The sequence below is a fragment of the Equus asinus genome, chromosome 1, assembly GCF_041296235.1.
Source record: "Equus asinus isolate D_3611 breed Donkey chromosome 1, EquAss-T2T_v2, whole genome shotgun sequence".
In the NCBI taxonomy this organism is placed as follows: Eukaryota; Metazoa; Chordata; class Mammalia; order Perissodactyla; family Equidae; genus Equus; species Equus asinus.
In genome coordinates, this window is record NC_091790.1 from 149,140,419 (window position 1) to 149,166,331 (window position 25,913).

General features: G+C 36.7%; 2 long non-coding RNA genes across 2 annotated transcripts in view; one reads left to right on the forward strand and one right to left on the reverse strand.

Annotated features, from left to right (window-relative positions):
- The window catches only part of LOC123283912 (uncharacterized), a 35,487-nt gene extending 29,892 nt beyond the window's left edge, over nucleotides 1-5,595 (forward strand). The window contains exon 5 of the long non-coding RNA XR_011503297.1: nucleotides 5,413-5,595. This is a non-coding gene — a long non-coding RNA (uncharacterized lncRNA). The remainder of the gene's footprint in view (nucleotides 1-5,412) is intronic.
- LOC139045265 (uncharacterized) lies at nucleotides 1-22,992 on the reverse strand. The gene is made up of 5 exons (XR_011503298.1): nucleotides 22,840-22,992; nucleotides 14,836-14,892; nucleotides 13,778-13,888; nucleotides 3,714-3,852; nucleotides 1-1,314 (listed from the first exon to the last, which is right to left on the reverse strand). It is a non-coding gene; the product is annotated as an uncharacterized lncRNA (long non-coding RNA).
- Between the last annotated feature and the right edge of the window lie 2,921 nt (nucleotides 22,993-25,913).

Here is a 25,913-nt window from a genome sequence, read left to right on the forward strand (position 1 = left end):
TTTTCTTTTCCTCGATTTTCCAACTGTGGTGTACAGTCAATCACTTTATTTCAGAGCAATTTATTTACAATGTTTTTTATTCTCCCTTCTAGTAATCTCAAGCCTGATTAACTTATCCTTTAAACCTTTATCCAGATTTATGATTTGTGTCAGTCACATATCTTATTACTATTTAAAGGGAGATTTAAGATCGATTTATTTAGAAACAAGAAAGGATGCACTGATGGATGGTATTTAGAAACGGAAATGTACATCGCTTTCCAAACAGAACGTGGCATGAGGATGAATTTTCAGTGATCTACCACAACATGAAAATGCTCAGTTCTATTCCTACTCAACTGAACATTGATCTTCTAAGCCCTAAGCTCATATTTTTCTCAACTGAAACATGAAAGAGGAAGGAGAAAGGGAGTTAATATTTGCTGGGAGCCTGTGATGTGGCGCAATGGGGGGAACTTTAGGCTGTCTCATTTAGAACCACCACACATCTTGTGACATGGCTGACAATACTCCACTCATTAGATGAGGCAAGGTGCTTAGAAGTTACCAACTTGCCTTAGGTCAATTGCTAGTAAATCACAAATGCGGGCTTCCAGCCCTACCTTCTATTCTTACACTGTATGCAGCTGTTTTATGTGCTATTCTCAGATACTATTTTTTGGTAACACTCAAGCCCTGGTTTTAGGTGGACCAAAATAAAGAAGCCCATTTCTTTACCCTCATTTCTTTAATGTTATCCTAACCTACATATTAGTGAGCATGAAGTTGTTAACAATAAAACCTCACGCAACCAACTCCAAGGACATTATTAGATAGATTATAGATCAGGGATTCACAGAAAATATCCCAGAGTTTGAAAACTTCTGCACATGGAGCCAAAATGTTAGAAAATTCCTTCTCCCAGTGAAAGCCAAAGTAGGGAATAATTCTTCTTACTGATACATCTTAGGGTATTTCAGAAAGACAGAGTTGAGAGTTGCAATGCTATGTGAATAAAGACATGTCATTCTTCAGGTAAAATAGGCAGCAAGTATTTCGAAAAAATGTAATCAAAGAAAAGCATTCTCTTTAGGAAGAGTGTTGGGCAAGACGCTGTAATTTTTCAGCAGTAACAGATGGAGACAGATTTCTCTGGAGTTCTTATTAAGAGCCTTGCATCAAGGAAGCAGTCATTCTGATATGGTCCCAGGGAGGAATATAAACACCACAGAATGTAGCAGTTCAGGTGAAGACAGACTTAGAAAGCAAAAATCAAGAGACAGGAGAAAGGACCAGAGTGAACAACTTCCTTCAGTGAATCCAGTTTCATAATTCCTGTAATTAGAAGGGTTTAGAAGTTAATAGCATGACTGTACTTTGCACTCATTTTAATTTTTTATGCATATTCATGTATCATTTAACAATACAGGAAAAATTATACCACTCTCATTCTGTATTGTGCCTCCTGCCATTTTGTGGCCTTTATATATGACTCTAAATCAAAGATCTCCCTTCAAACACATTCAGACACTTGGGCCAGGAGGACCCCTGTTCATTCTTATAGGCAAAATTACCCCAGGGACCAGGTAAAAAGTGATACTCTTTATGAAGTGCTATTGGAGTAAGACTTAATCTGCTTTGCTGGACTATGTTATGACCAGACAATACCAGAAAACACTTGCATTAGCAACACTCATGAGCCTCTGAGTCACTCTACTGTTTATGATAAATGAAGTGTCCTGAATTTCTCTGCCTGAGAACATCCTCTGACTACAGAGTGTGGTAGGTCCAAGAGGTACAGGCCAGAGATGTGAGAGAATTAATACCACAGGAGTGACTCTCAACTAATAAGGATGGGAGCTGGTGGATATATATCCCAGTCTTGTGGTTGTTACTGGGCCAGTTCTGAGCAATGTTCTGTACAGCTTCCTAGAGGATCTCAGTGGGGCTGAGCCCAGATTCCCACCATGGTAATCTGCTCATTCACACACACTGGCTTCCTTCCCTCTTTGTTTTACTTCCCTTTCCTTCACTGTTCTTCCTGGGATCACTTCCCAAATAAACCACTTGCACTCAAATTCTTGTCTCCGTCTGCTAAGCCAAACTAAGAGAACGATTTTTTTTTCCTATGTAGCATACAGAAACACACTTCCCAAGTTAAAGTAGATTTTTAAAAGGCTGTATCATGTAATGTTTTGTCACCAGTGAGACTAGTGAGTTGGGAAATGTAATGGAATTAGAAAAAACCCTGGGAAAGAAGGTGGTGATAAGTGTTGGTTGCCAGTGACCAGAAGAATCAAATTTCTGCTAACATTCTCAGGTGGGTGTCCCTGTGGCACATGCTGCATGCTGGCCCTGAACTTAAGACTGTCTGCATGTTTAATGATGTGTGTATGTGTCATGAAGATGCACCACATTTGTACAAAGCTGTTTTTGGTCCAAAATATTGGGGGAAATCTTAGCACAGTGATGCCAGGAAGGTTACATCAGGCAGCGGGTATGAAAATGTTTATGTTTATATTATACACAGTGAGCACTGAGATCATGCTTTAAAGCTCACATTGGAATTAAGGCTAGAATAGTTGAGGTAAAAATTTCTCAAACCTTCCTGTTCTATGATGTATATCCTTAAATTGATTTTGTGTTTGTTATCAAAAGAGCTTCTATAATTTTGCTTAAAACAAGTACTGATTTAATGTAAAAATTAGGTTAAGTAGTGATTCACGGATTTTTTAGGAATGGTTTAAAAATTTTTAGTGTAAATCCATCAGCTTTAGAAATGTGCTCCAACAACCCTCTTCTTAAGGAGAAAAAAACATTTAAAAATGTAGTCTGAAGACCTTCTGAAAATAAATAGTTACTTGTAAGATAAATACCACGTTTCCAAGGAAACTACTGTGAAGCTTTGGCAATTGACCAGAGGGCGAGATACCCCTAGTTTATTCTAATTCTTCTATTTTTGGAATTTCAAGACTCATTCCTTTTCATTCTACTCCTGAAAGTATAATGATATTTTTAAACCATCAATAATCCAAATTACCATGAACAATCTAATTTTAAAACCTTCAATTTCTTTCTCCAAACTAAGGAATCTACTTATTTCTTCTTTCTCCTTGCATTAAGATAAATTTTTTTGTTCCTTCTGATCTCATTGGTGAAAAAATATGAAGTTTGTTCAATTTCATTATTAATGGGTGTACAAACTAAATTTAACAGTAATAACGTAAAAGAAATGGTTTTTCCTAGCTAAGTAAACAATTGGATTTATATTCTTACATGATGTTGATCGTAAGAGATAAGACTGAAAAAAACTAAAACCAACTAGAACAAAGGATTTGATTAGAGATGACAATTGTTTGGGAGTTTATTTTTGTAGGACAAAGGCGAGTTTTTAATTGTTTATTTTAAGGTTAGAGAGTTTACATTAAGGAGGTATTCATATCTCCATTTCTTTCGTTTTGCTGTGACACACTTCCTGGATATTTCAAACCACTCTGTTTTGCAAGACTATTTTGCATTCTGAAGAGGTTTCCTGCCTAATTTAGTTCCATCAACTGATTACCATGGAAACTCTTGTTATCCTTTCCTCTTCCTGGAATGAGACATTGGCTCTGTTTCAAATCGATTTTTTTGGCACAGAAAATAGAGAAAATTTACTAAAGTAAAGTGTGTTGTCAATGAAGGAGTACCCTTCGGGGTGACCCACTTGATGGAGAGAAGCCACAAATACGCACCTCACTACTGCACCAAATAGGTAATTTAACCATTAGAAACAGGCAGCAGCAGCATCCAAACCAAAATGAAGTGATGGCAGCCTGATTTTTTAATTTCATTGAGAAGGAAATTGAAATCCGTCCTTTGTTGCATGTCAGCCTGGTAAAGTCAAAACAAAACAACCAATGATATAGTAACCCTAAAATTTTATGAGATTGACTCAATCTGAATTTCTCAAGGACTGCTCAAAGCAGATTAATTTGGAGAATGTGAACAGTTGGGCTGGAAGAATAATTTGTGCAATGAACTTTAACAGAGATCCATCCATTTTACCATGGATTTTATTTTAGAATTATATTTTTTAAGGCATACCAAATATAATAGGTATATTTTGCCATTCTATTAAGACATAAGCTTTGAAACTAGAAACATATTCTGGGTTTATTCACTCATGTTTGAGAATTGTTTTGACGGAATTCTGGAGGCATAGTTAGTTATAACCATGGGGAAGAATTGTGTCTAGTATGTTACTCCTTTCTTTTGTGTTTGTATATGTGAGAGAAAGCTTTAATTGCATGACTGTCTATACATATATAATTATTAGACAAGACTCTTTATGTGTTTACATGTTGCATAGAGACATGTGGTTGTCAGAAGAAGTACAGATTGATAGAAAAACTAGGTCAATAATGAGAGGAAGAGGAAAGCCCTTTCTAACGATTCTCTGTAAATTCAAAGGTATAATAGCTTTTATAGAATAACTTCTGTTATGTTGTTATTTCTCATACTATTCAGATTTGGTATTTCCTTTGTAAGAAAATGCGTGAATCACAATCAGATATCTCCATTGCAACTGGGTGAGCTCCATTTTCCTAAGATGTAAAATTGAGAGGAGCTGGTTTTGTGTGTGTGTGTATGTTTGAGGAAGATTCGCCCTGAGCTAACATTGTTGCCAATCTTCCTCTTTTTGCTTGAGGAAGATTGTCCCTGAGCTAACATCTGTGCCCACCTTCCTCTATTTTGCATGTGGGATGCTGCCACAGCATGGCTTAATGTGTAGAACTTAACCACTACACCACCAGGCCAGCCTGAGAGGAGCCAAAATTTTGAATCCTTGCAAACCTTGGATTTACTGGCAGACACTAACGGTTTCTTTTGATGGCTTGGTTTGTCTATATAAAATTATTGGTCATGGATTTTTTTTCTGTCCTGGGGTAATAGAGACACATTACTTTCTTTTCCCACAATCTATTTCCACGTCTAGAAAATGCATTACTCTAAGAAAGTCTGTTTAAAACAAACATTGTACAATGTGTGGGGAGCACTTCCAAAAGGAATCCAAAAGGATTTAGCAAATCTGGAAAGAATAATAAAATAATTTTATAGATTCTAAATATTGCAGGTAAGAGATTTCAAAACATAGTTTATTATTTTTTTGGTCCACTTGGATTATCCAATTTAGGGAAAGTATATGATTACCTTCAAATTAGTTGCAGGCTTAGTTGCATTGTTAAAGCTTAAAGCAACTCCATTTTAATATCTCACCATGACAAAGTGGTAAATAGCTCCAGCCACCTCTGTATGTCGTTGACTTTCAGTGTAATTTAATTTACTCTTAGCTATATTGTACGTAAATAAAGCATAGTTTCTCAATGTTTGCTTTTCTTGTTAGAACAAACGCATGAATACAAATTACATTCATACCTATGCCTTCAACAGTTCTTCCAAACCCACTTCTCTTCATCCTTCACTGACAATTTGGATGCATACTGAAGAGGGCATGATGAAAATCTCTGACCTGGTTTTGCAGTCATGAGAGGTTTGGAGAGCGGCAATTAAGATCTAAACATTTACTTGATGTTTCAGTGAAGAATTTCAACTTTATGAGCCCCTTAACCAAAGGTAAGTAATTTTTATTTACTTTCTTTTTTGGATCTTTGCATACACTAACATATTGTTATTTTTTGTAACCTGGCTCGTCAACCTCTGTGCAAGTTCTGAGGAGGTGGGGAGCTTTCCTGTGACCCATTTTCATCCTTTGAACCTAGACCAGCAACAGACGTGCTCGTTATTGTTGCTGTTTGTAAAATGCACAAACATTATCAGCAGGTAAAAGCCAGATCCGTACCAGTGAAGCGATCCTTCTACCAATCAGAAAGTACTTGCCTAAAGTGAATATAACCTGACGTGGAAGTTAAATTGCTGGTTCTGGAGATGGCAGAGTAGGACAAGTGTGAGTGGAAATTACAGGGATGTAGATTTTCCCTCCATCTGAGGAAGAGCTTGGCAATAAGTAGCTGTTGAATTCCTGCTTCACGATGGAGAAGGAGTTTCCTGTCTCTTGGATGGATTTTCGGGAGTCACAGAAGAGATTATTGTATTGTTAGATGCTCTTTCCTTCCCTCCCTTCCGTTTTCTCTGTCATCTGTCTTCCTTTTTCATCCCTTCCATTTCTCCCTCCCTTTCCTTCCCTTCCCCCCTCTTCCTACTCACTCCTCACACGTGTATTAAATTCCTATGAAGCATCAGATACTTTCCTTCTTAATGTAAAGGTCTGTAATCAAGAATGGTGGAAGGGAAGAGCCTGGGTCCCTGAAGAGATCACAGAACAGAGCTGCCATAGCCATCCTACATTGCCTCCCTTTAGACCTTTAGGGAGAGAAAAATAAAAGTCTATCCTCAAGTAATATTATTTTGTTTTGTCAAATAGTTAATAGTATATATAATCCGCAACTAATACTGCCACTTTATAGGAAGGCTAAGGACAAATTGTCTCTATTTATCACTCTTAGATTTTTCATCGGTCCCCCAGCATTCATAGCAGATAAGGAATTAACGGCTTTTCAGAATGTTCTATAAAATACAGATGCTGTGAGTATTGTACATCGGTTTTCCCCTACTTATTCCTCACAGGTGGTTCAAGGCTGAAACCACAGATGAGAATACTCAAAGTCAGAGAGAAAACATAGGAACTAAATGTCACCTGGAATTTGAACACAGATCTACCTGAGTCCAAACTTTAACTTTTTCTAATATTTGATGTTGCCTCCCTGATATTCTGGCTTAAGACCCTTCCTCAGTTATGTGTCTTTTTGGCTGATAGACTGGCTAGAATCCGTTCAGCCAGTGTGCTTTGAGAGGAGGCTCTGGAGTAGGTAAAGTTTCCCTTAGTATATTAGAGGGGGGCAAAGACTGATTTCCAATCTAAAAAGAAAAGATCAAGTGTGACTGCTATTTGAGAAAGATTTGAGAGGAAATACCTCATCTGGTTGTATGTATGTCTATAGATTAGCAGTCTTAAACTGGCAGCCCCAGGTAGATTTCAGATTCCAAAAATATTTAGTTTGGCTCACAATATTAAAAAAAAATGTTATTTAGCTGCTAACCTTTAAAACTCAAAATATTTTACTGAAAAATCTGGATTTCTGGCTTCTCCTGAAAAATCAGAATCCAGTAACACAAGGGTAGCCTTCCCACACGACAGCAAAGAGCTGCAGCTGTGTATGGCTGCCTTTGTTGACGGGCTTGCCATCTCTAGTTCCCTATAGTTCTGTCTCAGCCCTCTCCACTCACTTGTATTACTGACCTTTTCTTCTTAGGCATTTAGGAAGCTTATGACCTTTGTGTGGACACTTTTCCTTGAGGATGATTAAACATAGAACAGATAGCCATCTGCCTGGGCTCCCTGCTGTATATTCCTTATTTGTTAAGTATGATTAGTGACCTGTAGAGACCACTTCTTTGCTACGGGGTCTCTTCAGAATACCTGTAAACTTCTTTAGCACAACTTGTAGATGAACTAAGTTCTCTCCGCATTCTGGCACGTAGAGTTGGATTATTTCAAAGTCTTACAGGTTTTCTATACAGTTGAATTTGCCCAGTAGGCTTTGAGCCCGGTTGCAATATGGTCCAGCAACATAACTCTTACAGTGGTGGTGTTTTTTCCAAAGCATTCCTCTCTCTTACAACACGATAAAGATGTATTTTTTCACTGAATGTAGTTTTCCTTATATCTTTTCTAAAAGGGATATAATATTGACAGCACTAGAGAGAATCTAGGTATAGCTGTGTGTAAGATGTGAGGAAAAAATAAAATTCTTCTCCTTTCTATGTTCTGAGAGAGTACATAATTTGACCCTTGAAAGTCCAGACAGAAAACTTCAATAAATATTGATAATGATGATCATGAATTAAGCATTCTCTGGAATCGTCAATTAACTATAATGTAATTAGAACAAAACTCAAAGGCCTATTAAAGGCATCCAGCCAACTCTTTAAAATGACTATTGTGAGAAGAGTTTACTGGGTAAGTGAGGGCCGAGGAATTGTTAAATCTGTGTCCTGTGACTATGATAAACATGAGTTCCTTTGCCTTCACCTAAGGAACAGGTAAAGTTATGAACTTCCATGTACATCACTGGTAATAATCAAAATCAGCAGTCCTATATACTTTGGTTTTCTTCTACAATTTCTTCTACAATTGCCAAATTAAAGTAATGCAACACCTAAAAATGACACCTTTTATACATTTTGAGCTCAATCATATTTTAGTCAATTAAATTGAATAGCATTTTTTCATAGCTTAGACACTTTATATCGTTCTAGTAAGACAACTGCTTTCAAACAGTGATATTCACAGTTCTCCATGGTCTGGTTTTATACCAAACCAGTCTTATTTTTAATAGAAAGCTGCTGCCTTCATGACCCACAAATGTATCACGGTTATTGCCCCAGAAATTTTGCTCTGCTGTGAATGGAAATTCTTCTTCGACCCTCTATGATATAAACCCAAGATCTCCTTCACGTACTTCTCAGATCGATACCACAGAAAGGACCCCTACTACATAAAGAAGAGGGGTATATATTGTGTAGTGAGCAAGTGCCTGGGCTCTGAAGTCAAGGTTCCTAGATTCAAATCTTATTTGCATCAGTTGCCAACTATGTTCGGCAAGTTAACTAATCAATCTTCAGATTTTCCCTGACAAAATGAAAATAATATCTATTTCATAGGTTTCTTGGGCAGGTTAAATATGGTAGTGAATTTAAGCCAGATAAATATTATATTAAGGCTTCACTAAATGTTAGCCAGTATCATCATTACTGAGACTATAAACTACTGGATCAGTCAAGGTTATTGATTACCAGCATCAGAAACAGAGTGTAGCTAATTTATGCAGAACTATATTGGGTAGCTCGCAGTATCAACAGGATATATTGACCATGAGACTTAAAAATGAAGGTCAAAAGCAGGAAAGGCTAGGCACAGGAAGCACAGGTAAGGGTTTGTAGAACAGGTGACTTAGAACATCGTGGCTGGGTACTATTGTACCTGAACACTGTAAGCTATCATCAGGGAATTCTAAATCTCCCAATCTCTGTCTTTTTCATCAGATGTTCAGTGTCAAACTTCTGGGTGGAAGCATCTAATGAATCTCTCCCACCCTCGCAAGCCAAAGCTGTCTGCCAGGGCCTAAGGAGAGAACAGATCTCATCTCCTTGCCTCCCACCAAGATTCACGAAAAAGGAGTTTCTCCCCGAATAGGGCAGAGTTCAGATGTTGGGCAGTTACAAAGTATTCCAATACACAATGATGTCCTTCATTATTCTATAACTTTTTCAGATTCCAGTATACACTCTTGGAAAGCAGAACCTGAATATATCTCATGGATCTCTTCATGTAACAGATTCTCAATAAATACATGTTAACCCATAGTTTAAAGTTCGACAAATTTGATTTCAAGATTTACTGCTTTTTATGCTCTAGTTAGAGTTTAACAAATAAATGAATTGTGATATTTTATTACAGTATCAGAGAAGTACAGTTGCCAAAAGGTGATTACATAATGGCAAGAGAAACCTAGAATGTCTTTTTAAGCTAAATAGACCCTCTTTATTGAAATTAATCTCTGTAGAGTGGAGAGCCAAAATGAAAGGATTGTGGCTTTGGGGAGAATTAAATTCTGCATTGTGTAAAGGATTTTAAGGGAAAATTATGGTAGAAAATGGGAGTAGCAGAGAAATAAGACCTATTAATATTGTTTAATAAAATTCTTATCAGAAAAGTAACATCTGACTATTACAGTAAACTTTTAAGGTACAGAAAAACACAAAAGAAAACTCTTTCCTAATTTTAGCATAATTATTAAGGCTGTGTTTGTGTATTCGTTTATATATGTATGTATATTTTGTGTGTGTGTGGTGTATGTGTGGTTAGAACCACACATTCATAACAAACATATCCATAAATATATATAGTTGTTACAAAATTGTGCTCTTATGTACAATGTTTATTGTTGTGCTGTATGGTTTTCTTAAAAAGAAAGATTCTTGTTAAAAGAGAAATAAATGCTTATTACCAAAAAAATAGAAAACAGAATAAAAAAGTAAAACATGCAAAATCTCAGCAACCCAGAAATAACCATTGTTAATATCTTGCAGTATGATCTTTGAAAATCTTTTCTTTGTATATACACAAATATACTGTTTTTGCAAAATAGATTATGCGTTCTATAGGATATTTTGTAACCTATTTTTAAAGAATAACAATAGATTATAATTATCTTTCCATGTCAGTAGGTATATTTCTGCACTATCATGATTAATGGCTGTATAGAATTCTACTTTGTGGATGTACACAATCGATTTTCAAAAATACCATCAAATTAAACATTTACATTTTTTGCCTTTTTGTTTTTACAAGCAACACTTGAATGAACATTCTAATAGTTTAATCTTCATATATATCCTTAATTATTGCCTTAAGGCAAATTCCCAGAGGTACAGTTAATTGATATAAATTTTATGTATATTTTTATGTCTTTGCATAACAAATTGCCTTCCAGGATATGATACCAGTTTGAAATTACAAAACAGGATATGAGTGTGCGTTCTCCTAAAACTAAATATTCTTTTAAATGAGGTTAAAAAAATACTTTTAATTATTTTGGCTTATAATGTATTGTAAAATTTTCCCATGTGACAAACATTTTAATGACATGTTTGTTTTTTTTTTTCTGCTTTATCTCCCCAAACCCCCCTGTACTCAGATGTATATCTTAGTTGCAGGTCCTTCTAGTTGTGGGATGTGGGACGGCGCCTCAACGTGGCCTGATGAGCAGTGCCATGTCCGTACCCAGGATCCAAACCCTGGGCCACCGCAGCAGAGCGCGCAAACTTAACCACTCTGCCATGGAGCCGGCCCCAGTGACATGGTTTAAAAAGCTTGAGTATATTCCATTTTATAAAGTAACATTGTGACAAACAGCATCTTACTAAATCTCTGCATACATTTATGAATATTTTCTTAGGAAAATTTCCAAGTAGTAGTATGTCTGGGAAGAATGTACATTATTATCCTGCAGCACATTGACTTTGGTTAATTTGTAGGAAAGGAATGGTAGCACTATAATATGAAGAGTTCAAAAGAATATATAACTATGTGTGTTCTTTTGTGGATTAAAGTTATGTTTTATCCTATGTTTAGTTTCAGTCTTATCAAATTATAAATGGACTTCTATTACTAATAAAATAAAATATACACTTATTGTTATTACCTATAAGTTTCTATTATGATGTGGTCCCTACTTCCCTTTCTAATCATAGCATTAAAATCTTCCAGTCTTTTCAACTGTGCTGATTAACTGTGCTCCAGCCTCACTATCCTTGTTCTCATTTCCTTCAACACACCAGACTTGTTTCCTCCTGAGACTTTTCACTTACTCCTTGCTCATTTGCTATGATTGGCTCCTCATCATCCTGATCTTTGTTTAAATACCATTCCTGCAGAGAAGCGTTCTGTGATAAGGTCAGTTAAAGTAGACTGTGATAGTCATTGCCCTTCACCAATATTTCTGGCTCTCCTCCTGCCAAGCATGCAGTAGGATTCCGTTTCCCTACCTCCTTAAATTTAGTCATGGCCATGTGACTGACTTTGGCCAATGACATGTTAGAGCATATGACCTGACGCTGCTAAGCAGAAGCGTTTAGAAGCTGGTATATAATTTGCCATATGTCCTTACCCTTGTCACTAAAATTGTTGGCATTCAACAGTGAAGCCTCCCTCATTCTGCATCTCTGAGACAGGACATAGACCTGAGCCCCACACTGAATTGTGATGGACGTGTCCTGTGAGTGAAAGAGAAATCCTTGTTTTCACACCATTCAGACTTTGGGGTTGTTTGTTAGTGCAGCACACCAAGCTCAGCCTGAATAAATTCCTCCTCCCTTTAGTCAATCTCAATATTTTCTTGTTTTACCATATAATTGTGGAGAATCATCTTATTTATTCATATATGAGTTCCCCTCCTCCCACTTAAATGTAAGCTCCTTGAGAGCAGGAGCTTTGTCTATCTTGTTCATTATTGTATCCCCAGTGCCTAGAGGAGGGCCTAGTGAATAGTAGGTCCTTCTTAAGTATTTGTTGAATAAATGAAAGAAATGGGTGGAAGATTTCAACCTGTGCCTGTGGAATCTAGACTAAGACAACTTCTTCCTTTTATAAAACAATTGTTCTCAGATTCCAAGGTAACCTTTGGCATACTTTAAAAAAAGATAATATACTAAGTTAGAATTCTGATGGCTAGATAGGTTTAATATTTTCTCACCAAGATGTAAGAACTCTTAACCACTTTAATCATTTGGTCTTTTTTTTCCCTTTAGAACTATGAACATTTTCCTTCTGTGTGGATGAAAAACAACCATGATTGTAATTATTTTTTAATGTTCTGCTATCACTAGAATTTTTTTTTTCTTGGATGAAAATCACTTTAGCAAAATCTTAGGTATATTTGGTGAATAGACAAGTGTATGTTCCCTGGCATCCCAAGGATAAGACATGGCATTATGTTTTTTATGTCCACACTCTTAAGGTGTACTCTTCCCTTTTGGCACTTGCTCATTCTTTATAACCATTAGGTCCCAGCTACTTTATGGTCTACAGATGTGTATCAATTACAAAGATGTTTTGAGTTAATGATTTCTGAAAAGGCTTCAAACAAGTGGAGTAGATATGTTTGTTATTGGGTAGTTGGTCAACAGTGTTTCACAGCAAGAGGTAACAGACTTATAACCCATTCTTGCATCTGAAAGGGGCTCAGGACTTGAGCCAGATGACAACTTCTATTCTTTGGTCTTAACACACACTAATTTAGGGTAACTATTTACAGCTGTATCTGTTGGTATCTTCTCAATCAGCATGTGCCTTCTCTTGACCAGAAATAGAAAAGCACAGATGGCAGTGCTACACATTTGTATCTCCCATTTGGCTCTGAAGCGACTCATTGTCTTTTCACGTGCCAGGCAAAGGCAAAGAATGGAGGAAGCTCATATGCTGAACTGCAATGGCACAAATGTGGCCATTTGTTTGCTTAGTAACTGGAAACATATCAGCATGGATCTGCCTTTAGATGGTCCATGTGCTTGGATTTGCCATCACATGGCCCATGTTCATCAGAGCTCATTTCTTACAGAACAAAAGAAGGACATAGTCCTTTTGTGTTCTGAGTTTTTATAACGTTCTGGAATTCTTTACCCTTAAATGAACTCTTCCTGGTTTTTCAAGCATGCTTCATGTTTCTTTGGTTTACTCTATTGCACTTTCAATTTACTTTGATACTTTGTTTTCATATGTTGTACTATATATCAGGAATTTTCCTTGTTTGTTTGGCTGCTAAATGGAAAAACAGTAGCAATTATGTTTAGAGCGTGAAATTATTTTCTCTTTAAACTACTTTGGCACCCAAAATAATTCAAGTACTTTCAAGAGCATTATATATCAGATAAACTTGTATAAATTCACAGTGATTTTTTCTAGTTTTGATGTGAGGTATAAGGAGGACTAGATAAGACTTTGGAGTCAGACAGTCCTAGATTTGAATACCGGCACATTTACTGACTATGAGCTTAAGTATCTTACTTAATCTTTTAGGGTTCAATATCCTCATCTGTTAAACTGGGAAAAATATTTCCTGTTTCACAGAGTTGAAGTGAGGATTAACTCAGATAATGCACTTTCAATCCAGGACCTGGCTCAGAGTGAAACTAAACACAAGGCAATTGTTGTCTTACTGAGGGCGATGGCACATACCTGAAAGGTGAGTGCCTCAGAGGCTGTGATGTCACCACTGCTAGAATGAAAGCTGTGTATTGCAAGTGCTCTTTTAGTTAGATTCCAATGTCTAGGTAAATCAAATTCATTCTAAAGAAATAAGGAATAATGGCAACAGATATTTGTTATTAAAACAATAATAGTTTTAAGAGCTTATATTTATTTGGCACTTTATAGTTAGTGAAAAGTTTGTACTTGCATGTTCTTATATAATCCCTGTAATTCTTGTGTTTGTTTGGAGGAAAAGCTTTCCAGACAGGGAACTTCACTGCCAAGGTCCTAAGGGAAACCTGGCATGTTCAGTGAATAGTCAGGAGACCCATGTGGCCAGAGCAGAATGACTGAAGGGATGAGAAGTAGGGGGCAATGGTGAGAGAGGAAACCACAGGCCAGACTGTGTAGGTCATGGTTCAGTCCTTGGGCTTTGCTTTGAGTGGAATGGGGGCCACTGCAAGGAGAGAGGTATGGCATGATCTCACGTATGTTTGATAGAGTGGCAGGCCTCACTTTGGCTGCTGGTTTTAGAATACACTGTACGGGAGCGCAGAGTGGAAGCAAGGAGAAGTTGAGAGCCAAAAAGCAGCCCAGCTCTAAAGCGGACAAACTGTGGGTCTGTTTTGAAGGTAAAGGCCACAGGATTTCCTGACAGACTGGATGTAGAACTATAATGGAAAGTGAGCGGACAATCCTAAGGTTTTTGACCTGAGCGACTGCAGGCCGGAGCTGCCATTCTTCAGGAAAGTTGGAGCAGGTTTCAGGGGAAACATCCAGAATTCAAAATATCTATTAAGGGGAGTTTAAAAAGTCTATCAGACATCTAAGAGTATGGCTATATGAATATTCAAGATGAGAGAATGGAAGCTTAGTTTATTCCTCATCTTAGAAAACAAATAAAATACAACCCCAGTAGCAAATATTATTACCTGAAGGAATGAGACGAATTTCAACAGATCACTCATTAATACACTCAACCACAATTAATTTTTAAAATGTTAACCATTTTAAAAATTAGCAAAGAAAGAGAACTGTTCACTTACCTTTCAAATTGGCTGTCAACTGTAGAACTGACTGTTTTCTCAGGCAAAGAGGGAAATCTGTGATTCAACAGCAAAGAAGTGAATGTACAAAACTGCTGTCATTGTGCACACCAATTCCACAGAATTCACACATATGCCCACCAGGAGTACAAAAATTGCTTTTTAGGATAAGCACAGATGAAAGAAACATATGGTCTTGCGGTAAGATAGTACATAGATGTCCCAGATCACAGAAGACCTTCCCACTGACTAAAGACTTCTAATCAGCATGTTCTGAGCTGAATTAACAGTTTTGACTGGTAATAAAATAATTGACTCTCTTTGCCCTTGACCTGGGATAGGGGAGGCAATGCCAGTTCATGTACTATATCGTACAAATCTGCCATCTGAATAAGTCAGCAACAGTCGTTGTTACCTAAACAATGTATAGTCACATAAAGTGAATTTAGATTTGTCTGACTGCAAATTTTCATATGCTATTTATAGCTTACTGCAACCTGTAAGGTAAAATCAAAATACTTAAATGACTAGTTCTGTAACTAAATTTGTGTTTTATCATTATGGGAAAAATGAAGACTCTCAGATTACTCATTTATGTACCCCAAGGTGCATTCAACCTGAGAGAAAGGCAGTTTGACCAGCTCAGAAGGTGTTTAGAGGGCAGTGGTGTGAGAAAGGCAAGGTGGGGTGGCTAGATTTTAGAAGGCTAAATGCCATATTAAGAAGTTTAGGGGGCCAGCCCTTGGCCAAGTGGTTAAGTTCTCGCGCTCCGCTTCGGCGGCCCAGGGTTTCGCTGGTTCAGATCCTGGGTGTGGACATGGCACCACTCATCAGGTCAAGTTGAGGTGGTGTCCCACATGCCACAACTAGAGGGACCCACAACTAAAATACACAACTAAGTACTGGGGGGATCTGGGGAGAAAAAGCAGGAAAAAAAAAAGCATTTAAAAAAAAGTTTGGATTTTACTCTGTGGGCAATGGGAGTCACAGAAACTTTTCAGATGGGCCTTGATAGAATTCATCGCAGGATCTTAGGAAGATATTTTTACCCATGAGTAATATTTTGGCAAAAATGAGAACTACTTAATGTGCATGTAATTATAGTGATTTTGATAAGTCATTCTTTGTTGAAAAGGTAATTGATTTATATAAATATATTGTTAAAAAGGAAAGCTCCAATTAATATCTCCAATGTCTGTCTCCAAAAATCCAAATCCATATCCTTAGATATTTAAACTTAGATGTTTCATTCCCTTCAAATATCTGGAACCAAATTTATGGTTTTTCCTACAAACTTGTACTTCTTTTCAGCCTCCTTTTCTCTTTATATGGTGCCATTACTATCCCAGGAAGGTTGGTTAGAAAATATAAATAATCTTTATATCATCACTATTTCTTCATCACCATTTCCTCCCCTATTCATTCAGATACTTAATCTTTTTGAAAAATTGTTTTCCTTAAAGAGTCATATAATTGAACATTCTCTGTCCCCACTCCATAACTTTGCTATAGATTTTATCACATCGCATTCAGAGAACTTCCAGAACCTTCCCTGAAATATCCTTTAACCCTTCCTATATGATTCTCCCCAGTGAATCTTTTATGTCCTTGGCAATATCAGAGTACTGTTATGGAAAGAACACAGGCTTAGAACTGGGAAGACAGGTGAAATTCCAGTTCTTTCACTTGCTATCTATGTGATCTTGGGTGCATTTATTACTTTCTCTGATCCTCAGTTCTTTGTTTGTTAAGACATACTGTTTCAATCATAGGATTAATATAAAAATTAAATATGAGAATGTGTAAGGGCGTCGTTGGCATTTAACAGGCCCTCGGTGGAATGGTAGACACACATGATGTCATTCTGTTCCCTCTAAGTTCCAGATGGCTCCTTTGGCCTATCATGTGAAACCTAAATTCTCCTCTAGTTTCCCCCACGATTCTCCTCTTTGTGCACATCAGAGGATTATACTTTTTGTCCCTTTGTAGTTAGCAAGATCAATTGGTTGTGTCACTTTTGAGCCATGGCATTTAATTGCCAGGATAAGACCCTCCAATACTCTCTTGCTCTGGTGTGAGGGTTGTTGAAGAGCCCTCTTGTTGGGATGATAGAGCCTCAAGATCAAAGCAGACTGGATCTTTGAGTCATTGCATAGAGGACAGTTGCCCTGAAGTGTCTCCTGCACCTGCAGCACATTTTATGTGGGCAATAAATAAACTTTTGTTATGTTAAGCCACTGGAATTTCAGGATCCTTTGTTACAACAGAATACCTTTATCTTATTAAAACCCTGGATTCTTTCCATTTTCTGGCCTCTCTATAGTAATCTAATCTTATTTTTCTCTTGGACTTTGTGCAATCTGTCTTCTTTACCCATAAGTTATCTCATTTGTTTATGCCTTTGTATGTTTGCTCATGTTTTTCTTTCTTTCCTCTCTCACGTCTACCTAGAATAAATATCACCATGTATCAGAGCCCAACCTTTCTATAGCTCATACAATTATGCCCTAAAGTGTAAACAACCTAAACATAAGCTCCACTTGTAATAAGCCTTGAGAATTCCATTAGATCAGCCTCTGTGTCTTCCACCTTTTTCAAGCTCAACCTATGAACTGGTTTCCTTGCCGCAAATTCTTCTAATGAAGAATCTAGTACCATAGGGTTTATCTTTTGAAAGCATCTCTCTGAATATAGACCTTCCCAGCTGAGTACTTTCTCCTGGCACTCTTGCAAGCGGAAAAGCCTAAGAGAGAAAGTTCAGACATTTTAACTTGACATTCGAGAACTTTAGGAGCAGTCCCAGATTTTTCTTCTGCTACTCTTCTATGCAAGCATAACTTGAGCTTTCCTAGTTCCGTGATTTTGTCTATGCCATTCTCCCAGGATGGAATGCCTCATTTCAGCCTATAAAAATTCTGTGTTTCCAAAAAACGCTAACAATACTAACTAAAATGGAAAAGATTGACAAATGAAACTATATTAAAATTAAGACAATCTCTTCACTGAAAGACCCTATTCAGAGGGTGAAAACCAATCCAAAGACTCTGAAAACACATCTGCAATACGTATATCCAAAAAGGGCTTATTTTTACTCTATGTAAAGAAATCTCAGAAATAAATAAGAAAAAAAAGACAGGCAACTCAAACAAATATACAAAATACTTGCACAGACTTTTCACAAAGGAGGGAATCTGAATGACCCATAAAACATATGAAGAAGTACTTATCTTTACTAGCAACCAGGGAAATACAAATGAAAACCACAATGAGAAACCACAACATACTAACCAGATGGCCTAAAAATTAAAAGTCTGACAATACTGAACATCAATAAGGATGGAGAACCCTGGAAAAACTTACCCAGCATGTAAGAAGGAAGATTATTACAGCCACTTGGTAAAAAATTGGCATTATATTCTAAGGCTAAATATATGCATAAGTGATGACCCAGCAATTAAATACTTAAGTGTGATTATATGGGCCAGGATTCAAAGTAGCATTGTTCATTACAGCCAAAAACCTGGAAACAACTCAAAAGCACATCAAAGGAAGAATGAATTAATAAATGGTGTAATCATACAATGGAATACAGCATTGAAAGTAAGTGAAGGCTTTCCGTGGATCTCATGGGTGAATATTGAAACCACAATACTGAGCAAAAGAAGTCAGATACAGAAGAATGCATACTGCCAGTATCCAATTTATAAAATTGAAAAATAGGCAAAACTAAACCATATTGTTTAGGGATGCATACACAAATAGCAAAAACATAAACAAGGCTATGATTCCCCTGATATTTGATAGAGAAGTTCTCTAAGGTAGAGGTAAAGAAATGCACATAGAGATTGATTCTGAGGCAGATAGGATGATCGTTACATGAATATTTGCTTTATAGTTTTTCACCTCATACATTTTTTCTGTGTCTGTGTTATAATAGCAATAAGAAAAAATTTTAAAATCCTATGCATCCTTCAAGAACTCATCTCCATAGAATCCATTCTGATCACCCTATTCTGTGAGCTTACTTTCTCTTCTGAACATTGAGTCATTATCTGTATAAATCAATTAGGCATTGCCTTACGATGTTGCTTCAATGGTTATCTTGAAGTGTTAGGTACCTATTTTATAGTGGTCCCAACAGTATTTTATTATGTTATATTATTATAGCTCATGCAGCTCTTGCTCCATTGTAATGAGTTACACATACAAGATAGCCAATTTTTTTGTTCACAATAATAACAGCCCTTATTTGGTATTTAATACATAATTATAGATTTCAGTTCTAGGGAATACTTTGTTCAAATACTTATTTCTGAGAAGTTCAAATGGTATTATATCATGAAGGGCAATATTGTGTCCCAGAAAGAGTATTAGAATGGGGTAAAGAAGTTTGAGTTTGAGTTCTTCCTTTGCTAGAGGTTGGCTTAACTTAGCTGTTTAAATTTTCTAAGCATTGAGTTCTTGATTGAGAGCATTGATGTGGTACTTTGTCTAAATTCTACTTTGTAATTCTAATATTCTACTAGTCTTTGAAATATCCTGTTATAGTAGGACCCTGGGACAAATGTTCAGAATCTCTTAAGCAAATCATGTCAAAAAGTCCAAAGGTTATAAGCGAGATCTTTTGGAAAACAATAGACCTGGTATTCCTTGAACAGGTAAAAAAAAATGTTTTTAATGAGGGAAAGCTCAGTATGTTTAAAATAAAAAGGCATAGAAAAAAATAGAAAAAAATTGTGATATGCAACACAAACCACTTTTTTTTTTTTAAAGGAGTGAGGAGATGAGTCACCAACCGACTCTGTGACCAAAAAAATCATAGAGGAAATTCAGAAACAGAACCTGGATTAAGAGAACTGAAACAATCATCAAAGAAATAAAGATACACGTGTTTATTTTTCATGGGCCAGGACATTATGTGTTTAGTTGCCTCAATTTTGCTGTTTTATTTCACAGATTTGTTTGGAAGGAAACAGTGCCTTCAAAATTAGGTGGTGATTATTAGAGATTATTGATAAATAGCTTGAATAATCACGAAAGCATGATCTCTCAAGTGATAGAAAGTTTAAAGGTTGTTTATTCCTGATACCCACCCATTAAATATGCTTGAATCAGTTTATAAAATATCTGCTGACTGGTCATCTAGCATATTCTGGAATATCTCCAGTGAGGTAGTGATATGTACTAAGACTGAGATCTTAGTACCCTCTGTTGTTACAATATTAGTTTCAAAGACTGTCACTGAATTTTCACCTAGTGGGCTACTTTATAATGTGAGATTGTTTCACAACCCCCGCAAATGATATCATTTTTGTTAGTTTGTTTTACATCATATTATGTATGTCTGACTGTCCTCCATTTTATTTACTGTTGCCAGTGATGCTTTAAGAAATGTTACTTTCTGAGGGTGAGATTACATGCTTGTACTTCAAATATGAGCATGAATCCATGATTTTGAGCACCAAGCCTCTGTAAACCCTACATGGTGGGCTGAAAGAAACAATTCCTATCCATCCGGTTGTCATCGGACAATTCTATTTCATTTTAAATGACTGAATTCAGTTTGGCCATGTCATGGTAACTTATTTGATTGGTGCCTCCCCACACATGTGGACCCTTTTATACTCAAGGCTAAAATGAAGTTACTTAGAGACAAAATAAAAATATTTTAGAATAAATATTTAGAAATATTTAGAACGAAAGTAAAATATCATCTAAATACATCACAAAACACAGAGCTGACTTAAATTACTTCCTCTTTCTCTTTTTTCTTCTTGTTATAGAGAGTTTCTCTATAAGGTTGGAAATTAATATCCCAGAAAACATGTTACAATCTTAGGTATTTTGTTTTGGAATAAGAGCAGTATTTGCCCAGATAAAATTAACTGCCATTCTGTTTGTAAAAAAAAATTTGAAGAAATGGATACAAGTTAGGTGGTTTCTTATATAGAATGACTAAAAACAAGAGAGAACTAGATGATTCTATCACATTTATAGAAATGTATAGCCAAAGCGTAAGTGTGAATGCATCATGTGCTTTCAGATTATGTTGAATCTAACACCTTAGTCCTGGCGCTAGCAGCGTAGGGCATGCCTTAAGGCATTGAGGATGTCCCTGCATTTGATGCGTCCGATGAATTTCACTTAGCTCTGCAATAGTGACACATCTTCAACTTTTCTTTGAGCTATCGGTCAAAAGATAAGTAGATTCTTAGTTAAGATTCTCGTAATTTGTGCATTCCTTGCTGCAATAACTTTTCTTTGTGAGAAATAGGATCTAATGTTCTCTCCTGACTCAGGATTTTGACAACTGTGACATCTCCTTGTTTAATAGAGCAGTTCATCCTCTATCATGGATAGCATGCTCATGATTTTTATCTTTCATTTAGTATGTTGAATATAAACTTGAATGAAACTAGTGATTGTTATTATAGCCACAAAAGAGGCCTGCCCTGTTTGGAGAGGCTGTTTGACAGCTTCCCACACAGAGACAGCTTTTTACTTAACTGTCGGCTGGAGTCTTCTGGGGGCAGTGATGTCAGCAGCACATCTGTGAAAACATGACTATCACATTTCCATTGCCCAAGAAGGTCCTCAAATCTTGGCCTGCATATTTTGATCATTTATTTGCCATCATCTTCTTTATTTCCTCAATATGTAGGTCAATGAATAGAAGGACTCTGTTTCAAGCAGGAAATCTTCAGGACACATAGTGTACAATGTAGCAATTTGTTGCTATCTGATTTGTTTGCACAGCCAGTTACATAAATCACAACACAGATAACCTAAAACATAAATATTATTGGCTTTGTGTTGCAAAAAATTGGCCAATTTAATATGTTGGAAATGTATTTTTCTCTGCCACTTAATTATTTGGTTTGTTTGTGTTATTTTTATAGCTTTCTAACAGATAAATCACCTATCTAATTTCAGCTTGGACTTCTCATAAATAAATAGAATAAATTAGTAAATTATGTAGCACAAGATAGATGCTGTAGAAAAAGGCAAATAGACACGGAAGACGGCATTTGGGGGACAGTGGAGGACTGTCGAAGTACTTGTAAATAGACTCAACAGGGATCCCTAATTGCAGTTTTGCAGTTAAATGCATCAAAAGTAATTAATATTGAGGTATTCCAAATAAAATATTAGGGTATGTGTTGCTATGCAATACCCATTACTCACAGACTGTAGTCAGGTGCATATACATTGTCTGGGAGAGCACTTGCTGTTTCCTTAAGAGATAAGTTTGAGATAACTCTCAATTATCTATAGAAGTTGAGATGTTAAATTCATAGTCATTTATCAATTTCATCCTAGCAAATATGGGAGTTGAATCAAAAGTATTAAGTTTTAGAAAAGTGGTCTAATTGAACTTATATCGTTTTGTGGCAACTCCTTTTCTTCTTTCATAGATGTCACTAGTAAGGTAAAATACCTAAAAATCAAACAGCAGATGGAGGCTAAGACAGTAAATAATCATTACTAGATACTGAAAGTTTCACAATTAAGCTGTATTATTTAAAATGAATCATTTCTTTAAATATAAAGTTTAGGCATTTAAAATCCAAATTCAATTTCTTACTTGCATGTTTGAGCAAATCTTCAATCGTGCTATTTTATTTTCTAGAAGACATTTTTATGAATCTCATTCTTTTCACATCTGCTATCAAAAAAAAAAAAAAAAAAACAAAGCCAAAAGATTACCAAACTGAATCTATACCAATAAAATGTTTCAACACATCACTTCTCACATCCATAAAAATACTCATTTTTTATTTTTTATCTTGGCTGCTTGAAGAGCCAACAAAAATGGGATGGTTTATGTTAAATAAAAAGACAACTAATCTTTGTAACATGAACGTATCAAACACATTTTGAAATTTAAGTGGACATCCTTGGAAGAGATTAGTTCACAGATGGATTTATTTAGGTCATTGCCACTCAAATTCTTTCTGAAAGCAGACTTAGCATGTGAAGGGTGGGATGCAAATAAAAACTCACCTTATTTGCTTTTAGTTGTCAAATGATGTTCCCTAAATCAGCTCACATGTGAAGTAATCCAACTCAGTGTGTCTGAAAGTGGGTCTGCTTCCCCTTTCTTTTTGTTTATATTTAAGGACAGTATTATTTGAAATTGTTTTAAAAGCTTTAGTCTTACTACAGCTCACTTGAGTAGTGCATCGAAGCAGAGATTTGATGACGTAGCAGATACAGTTATTTTTTCATTCTCTGTCTACGTATCCAGGTTTTCATCCTTGCCAATGGAACACCAAATTTGTTCAAGTATTTACCCTTTGAGGAACACAATCCTTTTCCCCATTTTAAGGGGGGAAATCCTGATTTCTCTAATTTTTAAAGAAATTCCCTTCCCCATAACACTAATTAGTTTGTGATCAATTTCTGTTCAGGGAGATATGTGGAGAAATCTGTTGAGAGCCTTCTGTGATTGTTTTCTTGCTCTTAAAAGGGGGCATTTATTATCTCCTTTTACCCACTTCGTAGAGCTATGGGAGTTTATATTAGTATTATTGCCATTTTTCATATTAGAAAACCAAGGACAAGAAGTTTTTACTTTAGGATGAAGCCAACCCTGAAGATGGCAGAGTGGAGAGATGAAAGGGATCTGAATCTTGATAATATTCTTTAGCTACTGCATAATCAAGACTGTGTCTATCCCACTTCTGGACATGTTGATCGTTCATTCATTGAACATTCATGAGGGCCTACTATTCACTAAGAATTGTTCTAAGTGCTGGGTATTTAGCTTTGAAACAAATATGAAAACTCTGTGTGCAATGAAGCTAACATTCAAGTAGGGGAAGCCAGACACTAAACAGAATGAATTAGTAAATTATATAGTGTGTAAGAAAGTTGCCTTAGTCAGCTTGGGCTGCTATAACAAAAATACCATAGACTGGGTGGCGTGTAAAAGATATAAATTTATTTCTTACACTTCTAGAAGCTGGGAGTTCAAGTACAGGATGCCAGCATGATCAGATTCTGGTGAGAACCCTCTTTCAGGTGGCAGACTGCCAACTTCTCGTTGAAGTCTCATGTGTCCGAAGGCAGAGAGAGGAAGAAATCTCTCTCATGAGTCTTCTAAGGACTCTAACACCATTCATGAGGGATTCACCCTAATCTAGTCCTAATTACCTTTCAACGGCCTCACCTCCCAGTACCATCATATCAGGAGGTTGGTTTCAAGATATGCATTTTGGGGGAACATAAACATTCAGTCTACAGCAAAGGTGATGAGAGCGGTGAAAAAATTACAAGGGCTGGCCTGGTGGTGTAGTGGTTAAGTTTGTGCCTTCCACTTTGGCGGCCAGGTGTTTGCTGGTTTGGATCCTGGGCACAGACCTTCACACCTCTCATCAAGCCATGCTGTGGCAGCATCCCACACAGAGCAACTGGAGGGACTTACAATTAGAATATACAACTATGTACTGGGGCTTTCGGGAGAAAGAAAAAAAGAGGAAGATTGGTGACAGATATTAGCTCAGGCCCAACCTTCCTCACCAAAAAGCCTACCCTAAAAAAAAAAAAATTAATAAGAGGATAGGTATGCTAGGAGGTGGGAGGGGTACTATTGCTGTACAAAGAGTCATTAGGGAATGCCTAAGGGAGCAGGTGATATTTTATCAAAGACAACAAGGAGATATGAGAGAATAAAATCCTCTAGTGAGTTCCCCCCGCCCCCAGCCCCCCTGTTATTTGCAGAAGCATGCTTGCTGATATTGCGATCATGGCTAAGTTACTCAGGTCTTCAAGGGAATTAATAACTTCCTGCCTCTCGATATGTGTGTATTTGCATTTTTTGGTATCATGGTCATTGCAAATGACTTTTGTGAATTTGTTATTTCTGCCTAATTATCTGTTGAGACAAACTCTCTGCTTTCTTTATTTCTGAGTCAATCTTTTGTTACTACTGGCAATTCAGGTTCTAGTAAGGTGGAGCGAGAAAGGATTTGCAGGTGGACATTGAAATTTGTGATTTTATACTCTCTATACCACTTTCACTGTAATAACAAGAGCTAGCATTTATTAAGCACTTGCCGTCCTCTGGGTAATATCGCAAGCCCTTTGCATTTATCATCCCCTTTAATCTACTCAGTGGCCCTGTGGGCATTTGTGTCAGTATTATCACCATTTTTCACATTAGAAAACCAAGGACAGAAAAGGTTAACTTGGCAAAAGTCACCGAGTAAATGGTGGAGCTTGATTCACAGCAAGGAGTTGGACTCCAGAGCCAAGCAATTAAATGTAAGATAAAAATGGTTATTTTTCAGGTGAATATTGATAACTATTACAGAGGTCACGAGAGAATGAATGATCCTTTTCCCTGACGGGTTGAAGCCCAATGTAAATTATGAGAACCCAATGGTCCTTTACCACAATGAATATGTAGGCTTTATTTAAGGCTAGTTGTGTCAGAACAGGACACAAATACATATTCACAAGTTTGATAAAAGCATATCATGATAGAGGCTGGCCTGGTGGCACAGCAGTTAAGTGTGAACGTTCCACTTTGGTGGCCCGGTTTGGATCCTGGGTGTGGACATGGCACCACTTGGCAAGCCATGCTGTGGTAGGTGTCCCACATATAAAATGGAGGAAGATGGGCATGGATGTTAGCTCAGGCCTGGTCTTCCTCAGCAAAAAGTGGAGGATTGGCAGCAGTTAGCTCAGGGCTAGTCTTCCTCAAAAAAAAAAAAAAAAAAACATGTCGTGATAAAATTGCCTACTAATTTCTTTTCTTTCAAATTTAGATCAAATAAAAGTTAAATGAGACTAACAATATTGACTCAATCGGCAGCTAAATTATATTAAAATGCACGATGTATTTTGCTATAACCTATTATAAAGAGGAATCGTTGCAACCACAAAATAGTGAAGCAGAATACACTTCACTAACATGGTACCGTTAATTACCAAGCCATTTCTAAACTTCTGAATAAGACAGTCATGTGTAGTGAGTTTCCAAGAGGAAGTCAATGGTTAAGCTATATCTGATATAGATTCTGGAGAAGGGAAGAAAAGAGTGGTTTCTGCAGAAGAAACTCCCGATAGCAGAG